The 14,840-nt window shown below is 38.4% G+C and overlaps 1 long non-coding RNA gene across 1 annotated transcript; it reads right to left on the bottom strand.

Moving 5' to 3' along the window:
• Positions 1–813: 813 nt before the first annotated feature.
• Positions 814–12,813, bottom strand: LOC128360365 (uncharacterized). Its single transcript, XR_008321494.1, has 3 exons — positions 12,543–12,813; positions 1,909–1,977; positions 814–862 (listed from the first exon to the last, which is right to left on the bottom strand). It is a non-coding gene; the product is annotated as an uncharacterized LOC128360365 (long non-coding RNA).
• Positions 12,814–14,840: the final 2,027 nt, after the last annotated feature.

Here is a 14,840-nt window from a genome sequence, read left to right as displayed (position 1 = left end):
AACGTACAAACATCTAACTAACAACTTACAGTATAAGATCATCACTAGTCAATACTCTCATGACAGCAGATGTTTCTGAAGTCATGGGTTTAGTACTTCAAGCTAAAAGGTGTGAAGAGGACACGTGTTTAAAGTTGTTTAGCAAATGGGAGCTGGGGCCATGCCAGGACATTGTCTGTGGTTGGTGAACTGCTGCCAAGGTGGACTGTGCCTGGAGGGCTAAGTGTATATGTTGAATGTGTGAATGACAAACACCAGAGAGAATATCTGTGGCTGCAGCAAGAACAATGAAGGCCAAGGCCACTTGGAAAAGATAAGCAGAGCTCAGAGAAAGCAACTCTGCTTTCATGACTGAAAGATTACAAAAGGAAAATGACTTTATAGATGTAAGAAAGAAAGAATGTAAGAAAGAAAGAAAGAAAGAAAGTTTATAAGAAGTAAAAGCAAACTTTATTGGTATGAACCTTATATATTATTATATAATAAAGCTAAGTGAAAGAATGACTAAACCTAATCCCTGACCCTAACACTAACCACAAAACAGACTTATTGTGAATAATGAATAATAGTTGATCTAAAAACTTCAAGTGCTTTGGAAACTGATTTCTAAATATTTTACATTACAATTTAATACATTGAAAACATGTTCCTGAAACATTTCACAGAAAGCTTAATGATAGGAGTTTAGTAGCTCCTCATATCCAAATCACTGAAACAGTAGTACACCATCTCATGATGAACCACATGAGATTCTTAAAAGCCCATTTTATATATGGGGGAAAAAAATCATAAATCTAATGTCTTCTCTACTCACCTGCTGCTTTCGCTGGTTTATAGCCCGCCGGGACTCCTCCAGTAGATCCTTGTAAAACAACAATCGCACAGAGAATTGACTTATGGTATGCCTACATGTAGTGATGTAATGGACAGTTTCTTGGCCCAGAAATTCATCGTTACACCAGCTGACTTTTCTCTTTCTCTTTATCTTGGGACATCGAGTGTGGCATCTTGTGCATTTTGCTGAAATGTGCTTTTTGTATGCTTATGCACTGTCCGTATTTATGTCACAATGGAGAATACATCAATAAGGAAGTTTGTGTCATATAATGTATGTTCATGTGACCAGTACTATATATATATATATATATATATATGTATATTATGTACAGTATGTGTATATATATGTATTTGTTCTTGTTCACGTGATAATAGTTGTTAAGATAGTGACTCATACTTCTATGTTCAACACAAAGTGGACAAAGAAACTTAACACAAACCAAACAAGAAAACAAGAAAACAGCTGGTTGTACATGGACCTTTGTGCACAATCAGAAAGTTTAAAAAAACAGTTATTTATTCAAATTTATTAGCAGAGAAAGTCCAAACAGATACTTCCACAATGTGGTCGGAAATTACTTAATACTCCCTTCTAAGTGAGTAAGGGAAGATGTACTGAATGTTAAGTCAAAACAGATTGAATGAACAAAGCAGTTATCAATCCAAATGTAGTTGCTGTTTGTTTACCACACTGAGAACACAGTATCACAAGAAGGAAAAAGAAAGAAAAGAAAAAAACCCCAAAGAAAAGCAATAACTGTGAGTTATTTCAGACCATCTGAAGTAGTTCAATCAAGCTGTCAAATGTTTGCATTGATAAAAAAAACACTTAATACTGTTTTTGTATTTTTGACATCATCCACTACAAACTTTACATTTCTATACATTTAAGAAGTACGTTAAGTTTCATTTCAGGTTCAAATTCAGGTATTTTTAGTAAAAAGGTCTGGTCTACAGTGCAGTAATTTAACTGCTATTTCCGCTAAAGTAAAAACAGACTTTGTTTGTTGTGGCTGTGTTCTGGATTATTTTTGTTTAAACTGTCCAGACAGACATTGGAGGCTTTGTTACCTGGAAAGTATCCAGTTCCTGGTCCGACGCCTCCTGGTCCTATCCCAGCACCAGGTGGTACATACACACCTACAACAGAAACAGAAAAGAAAAAAAAACAAAAGGTCGATCAGTTCTCAGCCATTAATATTTATTTTTCATTGCAACGCTTGTAACAGCATTTCTAAACAATGACCATATTTATTAGACATTACATTAACATTCCCAAAGACATTCATCATCTGTGACCCAGACAGCAAAAAACTGAAAAACTGTCTTTGACATAGACAACTGCCTTAAGTCATGGCAGTGATGGCGTGCAAAATGAAACATGAACACAACAGCCAGAGCAAAAGTAAATTCATACAGAAAAAAACTTCACAGGCTTGATTAGGAGAAAATTCTTGTTGTTTTCTTTTTGATGAGGTACTGCAGTTGGAAAACTTCTTTCAGAAAGCTGCTGCAGCGCTGTAGACACCCTCAACCCCCACCTATATCCCCTAGCCTCCTTTCTGGCCTGAGTAACTCCTGAGATGGTCGTTCTGGATTCCAGACATGGTGGCCTCATGTGTGCAAGGAACAACAACAGAAATAATAGCAAGGGAGGAAAAAAAAATGGCTCTAGTTGATCTGGGAGAACTAACAGCTAAATCCAAGTTATATTTTGTGAGAGAAAAACTTGGTTTATATAACAAAAAACACAACATTATGGAGAGAATAGGGGCTGTAGAATCACAATGATTATATTTAATGGTTCTTACTTGTGTAGGGAGGCCAATTAATTTAAACCACATGTCAAAAGGCGTTCATGTGTTTATTAGCGTGTGAACACTGTGCTTTGTGTTCTGTCCGCTGAGTGTGGCCATTAGGGACGGACATTACAAGGTATTACTGTCCGATTTAACTGATGAAATTTCATGACACACGCCACTGCCAAAAGCTAAAAGTCAGAGCAGTTTATTACTTATGCCAGCATATTGCTCCATGGTACTGAAGAAGGCTTGGACCCTTTTTTCTAATGAGCTGTGACATATTAATGGGTTTCTGCCACAATTACAACAGTATTCTTTCTATTGTACAGTTGACACAATGAGCCAGTTAGTGCCAATCAGTGGAGGCCAGTGAGCTCTGAAACACAGAAAGGTTCAATTGTTGGATGGGTTGTGAAGGTATGACAGCATGCAGAGGATACTCACTATATTTAAGAATATAATATAATAATGTGGGGTGAATGGCTCCCAAAGAAAATGAGCAGAGAAGTTAAGAAACTCTGAACATCCCCACCACAAAATCTAAACATGTTGACGTAACTGTGAGTTGTTTATGTTAAAGTTAGCAAGGACAACATTGTCATATTCACTTAGATACTCAAAAACTTCACTAAAATTGGATTAGAATGAGCTAAAAACATTTGCCTGTTTTTGTTCAAGAGAGGGTTTTTTTTCTCAAGCAACAAGCACTGTGCCAACTAGAGTTCACAGAGTATGGTCATGTACAATGTCAGTGAATTGGCCATGTTTTTCTTTCAGGGGGAGTGTAAATGGAAACAGTTATAGTGGTGGCCATGGCTTTGGACAGAAAATGACTCCATGAATGAACCCACGGGCAGATGAGAGGCAGGATGCCTTTTAGCTTCATCTTGTGCTGATCATAGAGCTGGACGATGGTGGAAACAGATCAGATTTTTTTGAGGTTTGTCCTTGTGATACTGCAGACTGATTGAAAAGATCTTGAAATTCTGCAGGCTCAAATAAAAATGAGAACCAAGTAATAATACACAGAGGTCTGTATTTGATTATCACAGAACTAATTCAAGTCTGAATACGTGTGTGCATTCGTCTGCGTTCAGTGTATGTCTGTCTGTCAGTGGTATTGATTCCATTGCTGAGATCTCAGGTGCAGGCACCACATGACGAAGGTGGAGTCATTGTTTTCAATTCTGCTCCTTCATTTCACAATCAAAAGGAGGATTTCCTGTCTCGGCGTGGCAAGCGAGGAAAAGGGGAGTGTGTGTCTGGTCCAGTTTTCCTATGCTCAGGATCCAATCGTGCTACTGTACCACTTTAACAGAGTGCAATAGGTTCACCGAGACCACACATCCAAATAAGGCTCATTCTGACCTCTGCCAAGTGACCTGACCTACCTCAATAAATCTGAAGGTTTCTTCATGATTGTCCTAATTATCGTCATCATCATCATGCGCCTGCATTCCTAGTGATCTCAGCCAGGTCATGGGAATGTGCTGGAATGTATGTGATGGACAAGACTGACTTGTAGAGCACAAGGGATTAGACGAAGCAAAATTTATTTGACTTTAGTCAACAGTTTGCCATGAGTGTTTGGGATATGATTAATGTTGGCGAATATAAAACCCTGGGAAAGATTTGAACGTTTATTTTATTATTCAGTTATTTTTAATATTATATCTTATGTTGCTGAAACAATTACTCATGGAGAAGAAGAGGAAAAAGGTAAGACTGTCAAATACAGCCTAACATGTATAAATCTGGGAAACTCGAAGATGAAAGTTAAAGTCATTACTTAAGCCTATATTATTCTACTGGAGAGAGCAAGAAATCTGAGAGAATTTCACAACTTGCGAACATGGACAGTGTAACAAAAGGTGAGACAGAAGTAATAAACCAAGTAATAAACCTTAGATTGTGGACCAAGCATGTCTACTGTTGTGGTTTGTTTCTATGTTAACACAGATAAACTGTCAATAGTCTCGTGTGCCAACAAGTCTCCCGAATTAAACTGCACAATACATTGTTGGTCCACTGCAGAGCAACATGAAGTCATGTTCTGAGCTGATGCCTCTATCAGTAGGACATCATTTGTCTATGCCAAAACTGGTGCAAATCCCAGTTGATAAATTAATACATTTTACGAGGTAGCAATGCTATGATAAAGGTTTGGTTAAATTTAGGCACAAAAACAACTTAGTTAGATTTAGGGAAATAGCATTACTGTATTTGGGTTCAAATAAAAACTCCATTGAGGTTTGGGACACATCACGGTTTAATTTAGTTAAAGTTAAGGGACCTTCGTTGTCATGGTTACAATAATAATGATGTGGTTAAGGTTGGGTAACAATTGTAGTGATGGTTTGGAATAAACAATTTTGACTCACAGTTGGAAACAGGAAACAAATAATGTTTTGTTGACCCATCAGACCACCCTGACCTCGTCCCCACACGGACTTTGTCACTCTACAATGACATCACCCGATTTCGTCTTTTGCTCCTGTCATAATAACGGCCTCTAGGGGACTGTCATTTTTCTTGGGAGGACAGTCTCCTTGCGGTTTGTCTTTAGGCTAAACAGTTCATAGCTGCTCTGAGTGGACGGAGAGGGTAATGGTGTAGATTCACTCACAGGAATCCTGACAGTGATTTAAATTTATCTTCACTTCGGCTTTGAATGAGTTCCAACCATGAGACTCACATTAGATGGCGTGCTGGCTATGAATGCAGCCAGTCAACAGCAGAAGGGAAATAAGTCAAACAGATTTGTACAATATTGTACATGGTCCAGGAGTGCTATACTGGCACTTCTGAAAAGTTTCCATGTCAATCACGAGGTCAAGAACAAGTGTCTGGACTTGAATATATGATTTCCCAGACATATTTATATTGTAAATTTTATTTTTTCATTCTTCCCTGTTTTTCCCCCCAATCCCATCCCCTCAACACACATATCCTAACCTCTTACAGGCAGTATGGTAAAATAAAAAGTATGACTTCAACATCACCTTAGCGGTTGACTTTGCACAAGCAAGAGAAACGGACTTGTATTCAGTCTGAAGTGACTTTGATGATGATTGCTGACATGAATACCATATGGAGGAATCCTCTAAATGTCTAAAGGGTCCACATAAATGGAGCTGGTGGACAAAGTTTATCGCTCCCACTTGGGTTGACCAAATTCCAGCCCAACAGTGACCCATGTGGAGCCCACAGGGACACGGTGGCTGGGTAACACATTTTAAACTGTATTTTGGCCTGTATGATACTCAACCAAACAACTTGAGCCCTAAAATTCTAAGTACATTTATCAACATTGTGGTTTTAAAATACCACATAAGTCTTTTAGAGTGAAGTTTTCCTTTAGGAGAAAAAATCCTGTCACCACTTGACACTTTCACTTGGTTAGTGACTGACAAGTCAACACAATTACTAAGAAATTTCGTAACACAAAATCCTGATTCCAAGGAGTTGCATATTTGTATTTATATAACACACAGAGAACGATATGTGAAAACTCAAAGGCTTAGATAAAATCATTTTCATACACAACATATGTGTTTGAGAGTGTTTTGGTTTCTCAGATTCTTGTTTTGAATTTTGATAAAATGATGTAGTCCATCAGACACAAGCTAACAGGTGGACAGGATTGTATTCAGCGTCCGTATGTTTAGTTTTGTATCATCATCATGTTTTTCGTGTCAGCCTGGAAAATATGAAGTGACATGTTTATCAACTGTTTAGCTGGCAAGATATTTTATTTGATATTTTTGCCTGAGCATCACTGCTGGTGATAAAGCATGCATCAGTGTGATTCATGGATTTATCTACAAGTCAGTCTATGTGGAAAAACTTGATGGCTTAAAACATTTAATTTTATGGGGGATTTGGGTTATTGGGTCCACAAATCATGACTGAATAGCAGAAAAGTTGGGAAATTGTAAGTCAGAACTTGTTTTGTTATTGAATCAAACCAAAGCCGATGATGGGTTTTTCCGCAGTACCTCCCATGTTAATGACAGTTTTTACAATTGCTCTTTGTAACTTAAAAGCGTTTAGTTTCACTTCATTTACAACAAGCTAGTGAGTAATGTGACATTTCCATGACCCTGTGCTGTGGTCGTGTGATTACTGGGCTTTTGCTAAATAATTGAATGACTAAGCGTTTATCTAACAATTTGCACTCAGTCACACAAAACAAACTCAAATGTGAGTACATACACGTAACTCACACATTCAATCTCAGAAATGTTAATTACGGCATTCCTCGTCCTTCATTAAAGACTTACAGGAGCGTTAACATTCTTGATCACGATGCTGTGCTCTGCATAGCTTAGGAAGTCCTGAGGAAAAGTATTCTGTCATCTGTTTACACCACTTCAACCATCTGATATTTACACAATTCTGCACACATATTTCCATCATTCTTGATAATATAAAACTTGGCAAACTAACAACTGTTTGCGGTGTTCAGACACATCCAAACCCACTGTCCCAAAGGAAGAGGTTTGGTTCTCTCTTTAAGGGAAGCTTTCATACTGCTACCCAGAGCAACAGTGCAGTGAAGCAAACATTGTGGATCCTGGCACCCTTACATCTCCCGTTATCGGACATGTGACAGCTGGCCTGTCGGTCACCCCTCGCACTGTCTATTTTCCACAGCATGTTGGAAGGGGATGGAGGAAAGTATGCGGAGCATCAAAGACAGTAAGAATCAAAATGGATATATCCATCTTATCACTATATCCTAACCTCTCTACACTTGCCCATCATTGTTTCAGCAACACTTCTCTGAAACAGAGCATCAGTGTGAAGTATGTACTGGCAAACAAACACACAGCCCACAGATGGCAATATTTTAATGACGTAGACCTGATTCTAATCTTGCTGTGGGTCAGTTGCTTTCCTTTGGGTGTCATGGGTGAAGCCTTCCTGCTGGAAACTGACAGAGGATCATTACAGGATTTGAAACTAAAGAGTGTGTCTGTAACAGCTGTGGATGATGTGGAGTTGAACATGACGAAAGAATAAACCATGGTTGAAGATTACCATCAACCATGTGAAATCACTATAAGGAAGTGGAACAAAGAGTTCACATTATGACTCCATTCCAGAAACTGATTTATGTGACCGTCTTTCACAGTAGGGACTGATGCAATGTTAAAAAGGACCATATATTTACTATTTACTGTTTATATACACTTTTTCATGTGCCTTAAGTTTCTTGTGCTGTCATATAAAACATTTATCAGATGTGGAATGTCAGACTAAACACACCGCAATGCCTGTTTCTACTCCATCTTCAGCTCTTACACCAAAACACATTACATGAATTGATGGGGAACCTGAAAATAGAAGCAACCTGACTTAATCTTGCCTAGACTAAATAATGAAAAATTTAGTGTAGACATAATGCATGTTTTTGCTTGCAAAACTATTAAATTGTGTTTTGGAATGAACCTCCTGAAATATAGTGGCTTGGCATCTGAATTGTGAGAAAGAATGTGGCTGAGCGAAGAATGATTTGATCATATTTATGAACAAGGTATTGATATTTCCATTTTACTTTTATCCTGGCGAGGACTAAAGCGGTTTACATAGTTGAAATGGGAAAGCATGAAATCTGTGGTTTATGTGATTGAGAACAAAATCCTAACAAACAGTCCAGTCTGCAGACATTTTGTAAAGTGTTTGTGGGAACCTGACAGTAGTTGTGCTGCTACAACCCAAAATGTTTAGTTAAGACCAACTCATTAATGCCAAAGACCTAAAGGCGCCATGTTTACCCTCTCCAACAAAAAAAAAGTCAACTGAAACTAATACAAGACAGAATACAATGTTTTTGTTCCAGAGGATTTTGATTAAATTGATGTAATGTGCTTAATCAGAGCTTCATTTTTATTACCATCTTTTCTTATCAGTTCATCATCAGTTATGGTTTTTTACTGTAACAATATTTTCATACTAATGTTGCACTCGTATTGTCATGTTGTGTGTAAACCAAGAAGAGCTTTGGACATGAATATCATAATCAGACAAAAACATTCCTGACAGGAGCCATTTCGCATCGCAAGCCTGCAGACTTCTCCTAACAGCTCACAGACTGGTGAGGCCTGCTTGCAGTGTGGCTGGGATGAGTCATCTGCCTTAATGTGCTTCTTTGTTGAAGACTTGGCACTGGTTGATCACAGACCAAACATCTGACTGGGAGATGCCAGGACTGACATTTATCCACAACCAATGAGTAAGAGCTAAACATATTATTAACTCTGTGTTCTCTAGTAATGGTGACAATTTGCTAATATGTGAATACCCTCACCCTCATAACTGTGCACATGCAGTACATACATAAAACTCTACAGCTACATAAGAAACCTGCAGGCGTTTGCATCATCTACACATTAGGTTGTGAATCATATCAGCTTTCCATTTATGAAGAGATCTCATTCTATTAAACAGTCTGTCAGTTTTACAAAGGTAACACTTATAGTAAAACATGATGTGTGTTATAATGTAGATAGTGCAGTCTTTTTGAATTATGTATCTATTAAAACAACTCATCCATCCCTAACCCTTGATCTGAACACTACAACACTTTTAACAGTAGTTTCAGTGATGGTGATAGGAAAACCTGTTGGCCAAAATGTTAGTAATCCCTTCTGGCTTGGAGGTTTGATGCAGAAAGTGACTTCCCAGCCAGGCAACATGCTTTGATGTAAAACTGCAAACCGTGGATAGAATTGTCCAATCTCCCAACACTTTCCTAGGATTTGTGCCAGAGTACGACATGAATACAGTAGAATAACAGTTCTTTCACTATTGCAAACCCTGCATGCACAGTGCTTGTGACTAAAAGGCTCGGACCCAAATGAATACTGAATGAGGTCACCTCACTGCAAATCACACTAAACCACTTGACATCAACAAATTAAAATGCCTTTGTGGGTCCAACAATAAAGACGCTGAAAAAAAAACAAGAAAAAAACTCACAGAAGAAAAACCTCTGTGTCTTCCTCAGACAGTACTGCACATGGTCTGTTTCTTTAATTGCACTGCAGAGTTGTTGAGTGCAGGGACGCCACTGTGTCACATTAATCCAATACGCTGTGGTTGGCGCTCACCGTTGCCAAAAGAGGGATTAGTGCCAGAGAGGTGTTCACAACACACGCTACCAATAAAGCCTGAAGCACCACTTGCTTGAGGAATCAACACAATCAGATTGGGTATCTACCAGCAATGCCTGTGGTAATGCTGCTATTCATCACGAGTGTTTTGTGACAGCCAATGCATGCCATCCAATCGGCACTGATTTCATTAAACTTCACACACAGCTAGGGAATTGCCACTGATTAATGTATTAAATTCCTTAGTCTCAGGGCTGAATGTGGTCAATGCCAAATGAGGCAAACTAGCTTCCAGCAGTACTAAAGAAAACATCACACAAATTCTTTTGAGACTATGAAGGAACAGAGCAGCTATTTTCCCCTTTTCATCTCCCACTGGCCTTTGCTGGTCAGAACTGTGCCATTAACAGCGTCCATCATAAAAAGCAAACTAATGACTTTGGCACAAGTTCACTAGTTGGTTGTTGAGATTGTCTAGATCAACACAGCATACATCATGGTTAGAAATAGATGGATGGGTCACTTGATACTGTCTCTGCATTAATTAACTTTACAAAGCACTTGGTGTCATTTCATTACAAATTTGTAAGCACTTTGTTGAGCGGTTCACTTCCATTTATTAGGCCAGTGAAGTATGAGCTTGATTAAATTCCCTAGTTTAGGAATTTATTCAAAGAATTTTATCAGCAGTCTAGAGCTGGATTTAATTTAGTTATCTAATGCAGCAATAAAAAGAAGGTTACTGAGCCAAAGCTGCATCAACATACATTTATTTTGTAAGAATAACATCCACTGTATTCATAAGACAGATGTTTGTTTGTGGAATCTTAAGAAAGTCTGCCTCTTTCATTGTACTGAAGGGAACCAACAAATATACTCAAGTGCCTGCAAATGGTTTGGTAAGATGACAGGGGGCATATTTATTAACAAACTCCTTCCCAGATGTTTCCTCTAGAACCATAACTCATTTACACTTGTTGATGGAAAACAGTCAGGCAGGCTTTGCGCTCCATCATAATTCAAGTGGTTAATTTCGCAAGCATAAGTGCAGTTTTCTGTGCAGAGGCATTGTATGAGCGTTAATGAGGTTCATGTTACACATAGATAATTGACCCTTGGGCCAAGCAGAGTCTTATATATTTCAGGTCTGAGTGCATAGACACGTGGAGATGATTTAAGCGCCACAGAAATGTTATGGATGGATTTAACACTCACTTGAGATCAAAGTTGTGCTCTTAAGCCAGTACTGATATCTGTTGGCTCCTTTACCTGCAATATATTTTGCCCAAATGCGCCTTGAAATCTCAAGTGAAATGTGCCTGGCACCGAGAAGAAAGGATAAATGTGCTATGAGACAGAGACGGAAGAAGGGCAAATACATTTTTTGATGTTACAATCTATGACCTGACAAAGACATCCTGGGTAGATCTTATAAACATCATTAAATTAGAGACAGCCAACAAACAGGTAAAAAAAAAAAGTGAGACTTAATATGGACAAAATATTTCTTTTACAAAATCTAACAATCTAACCATGATGCATCTGAAAGATCATTTGGACACTGGGAGATAAGGAACATAAACAGCTGTGACTTTTAAGGAAATAAATACAACATAAAATGGACTTGACTCCCGCATACACAGTCCCAGATGCTAAACATGTTTTCCAGTTGGGGGTTGAATATTTGAGAGAATCTCAGCCAAACTCAAACTGCACTTGAAACGAACTCCTGAAAATCTGCATGTTACTGCTTTGTGGATTTTGGGTAGAGTTGGTAGTTCCAAGAAAAGCTTTCAAGGTGAGACTCACACAGACTGTTTGTCCATCTGCTAGTTGATCAGGGGTGCATTAAAAACTACTGGTTTTACTGAATGAAAAGAAGGACCAGCTGGAACCTTCTCATCCTGAATTATTACAGGATGGATCCTAAGCTTTACACTTGACTTGATATACACTGTCTGGAGTCATGTTAACATACACAATGAATGCATAGGTGTAAGTGGGATGCAACTTAATTGTCTTATGCTGAAAAATACAGGCATGAAAATATATTATAGAGGACTACATGTTAGTTTATCATTTAAAATTAGATTTAAATTATGCACACACTAAAATTATAGCAGAACTAATATAAAGTTATGATGAAGAGTCATCTCTTATTGTTAAACTCGACAACAATGTAAAGCCTGTGGACACAAATATCTAGTCAAGCCCTGGATACATAACCTCCAGCCTATTAGCAATGCACATGTAAATTTGGTGCTAAGAATAACTCCCTTTCTATTTAACAGTGAAGTGATAGAAACAGTTATTCAGGGATTCATTGAGCATGCAACAGATAAGACAGACTAAGACAGACAGACAGATAAGACTCTTTCACTTTCATGACTGCAGCATGGGAGCTTTATATTACCAGTATATTTAATTCAGCAACCAAATCAGAACTGCATAACAATGTAACTGCATAACTGTTTTTTTTTAAAGTTACAGTTGGGTAAAAACTAAACACTTTTATTTAATAAAAAATGACACTCAGCTATACTGCAACACATAAATCACATGTTTAAAATATTATATAAAAAGAACTTTGCTTAAAAATAAGTTAAAGTTAAGCTTAATACCTGACATCTGATAAGCATCTGCAAAACTTTAATCACTTAAGATGTTGTGATGTTTCATGTCTCAGATGGACAAAGACACACAAACTGCACAAAATGCACCTGTTCTTAGTCTGTGATTGATGCAGAGAAGATCACGGCTCAGTTCACCTGTGGTACACACTTACCTCCTTGAAGAGAAGGCTGAATCAGTGCTATGAGGAAGAGTCCACAGAAGAGCAACAGAATGTTTCTGTTAGCCATCTCGCTCCAAAATGCACCACCCCTCTCTCGATCAGCTGGTTTTATTCTCTTCTAGCTAATTACCACTAACACGAAGTCTAACAGAGTGAAGAAAAAAGGTGAAAAAAGGGAAAAGATACGGGACTTGACGTAATTAAGAGAGGGCAAAGACTCTAGTTCAATGGATAACTTTGCTTTTTTTCCTCCTCTATGTCTGGTGTTGCTGTTTTTATTCTGGTCACTCCTGCCAACAGCACAGACGCTGCTGCCAGCAAGGAAAGGGGGAGAGAGGGAAAGAGACACACTCAGAAGGAGAGAGAGAGAGAGAGAGAGAGAGAGAGAGAGAGAGAGAGAGAGAGAGAGAGAGAGAGAGAGAGAGAGAGAGAGAGAGAGAGAGAGAGAGAGAGAGAGAGAGAGAGAGAGAGAGAGAGAGAGAGAGAGAGAGAGAGAGAGAGAGAGAGAGACCCCCCCCCCCCCCCCCTTCATCCAGAAGGAATTGAACTGTCTGCCAAGCATTTGCATGGATACGGAGCATACTTATCTGCAAGAGTCAGGAAAGAGACCGAAGAAGCGCAAACTACATACCCAGATAATTACTACAGCTCTAATTTTCAGCTGCTTAGTTTTCAGCACAAGCAGTAACACCATTTCTTGCTGTTTTACTTAAGAAATCGATATGAAAACTTTAAGACAGAGGGGATAAAACTCAGGAACTATCTGCATGTGTCTACAAAATATCAGAACAAGACATTACAAAGTCACTGGCTGCAGGAATAAGCTGGAAATAGCAGTGCACCATGCCAGGCAGTCCATGCATAGAAGCCAGTCACAGAGGTTCAAATACAGAAATGAGAAAACAGTCGCCATTAGACACAAATGACAGAGGATAAATAAGCCAACAGACACCAGCTTGCTAGTTTGGGCAGTGTGTCAGAGCCAGTTCATCAAGATAATTGACATTGTGAGTCTCATAACGGGGATCAAAAGGAAGCACGGACCAACGTCTGTCAATTCTCAACTTTACAGGATGTAGGTGACTGACTTTTCTGAGCAGGAGCCAACAGACCTGATCCCTGAACAATCAATCTTTGAAGTATATGAAATTTTCACAACCTACTGTATGTGCTTTTAAGACTGGCTGCAGAATAGAGAAAAATAAAAACCTGCTTTATGGCTTAAATATTTCTTTTATGGTTTTCCAAAGTCAGAGAAAAATTGGGGCAAGATTCTCCTCGTTCCTGATAATATGTGTGCATCAGTGGTTACCACAGGCTATACAAGCTTTATCTCTTTATGAATTAAGATTTTTGGCAGAGCATAATCACATTTTGGCAGTTGCCCTTTAATGTACTTGTTTTAAAAACATTATGGAGAAGAAGAGACTACCCCCCCCAAAAAAAAATCTTAACTGTATTTCCTAAAAGTATGTTTTAAGACTCCTCTTCATTTACCAAATATAATATCAACAAATCACTTTAAAACAACTCCTGACTGATTAACTGTTTCACAGATCTCGTGTCGAAAGGAGATTTGCACCAGAGCTCTATCACTAACAGGACACATCCTCTCCAGACAGATTCAGCTTGGCTCAAAAATATCTAGTCATTACTTAAAAAACACCTCACTGCTGACAAAGCTGTCATTGTCCATCTTTTTATTCTGCCCCGGGATACATTTTTGAGATTTTAAGTAGAACAGGTTGAGCAGAGGTACTTTTTATTGGCAAAAGCTTTGGCCAAACTCATTACTCTCTCAGACACAAACCTGACAGACCCGGCTGTTGCATGCATGCTAATGGGTTCTGCTTTCCAAGACACACAATATCCTTCATAGTAGTGACGTCCACCATTAATGTTCATATTCCCTCATGCTGATTTCTTTCAAGTTAGGTCAAGCATCCTAATAATATCAGCTGTTCAGACTGAATGCAGAGCACATTTTTACTTGAATTATGAGGGTAGAGTCATTCAGCTCCACATAAGGTTTAATCTTTCTTTCTAATAGAAGCAATTTCCATTTGAGTGGATGCATCTCAATTAGTGTCTTTCACACATATTCATATTAGCTACAATGTCAGTTTTCTCTTTACGTTTAGAGTAAATGCAACTATAGAAACGGATGATTTACACTTACACTTTGTTTCTGGCATAGACTGAGCCCTGCAAGAAGCCAAATATGATTACTATTCCACTGAATCGAAATGGTGGGAAATACAGCGTGAAGGAGACTGTGATCTAAAGGCC

This window comes from Scomber japonicus, chromosome 6, assembly GCF_027409825.1.
Source record: "Scomber japonicus isolate fScoJap1 chromosome 6, fScoJap1.pri, whole genome shotgun sequence".
NCBI lineage: Eukaryota > Metazoa > Chordata > Actinopteri > Scombriformes > Scombridae > Scomber > Scomber japonicus.
This window is presented reverse-complemented; position numbering and strand designations above follow the sequence as displayed.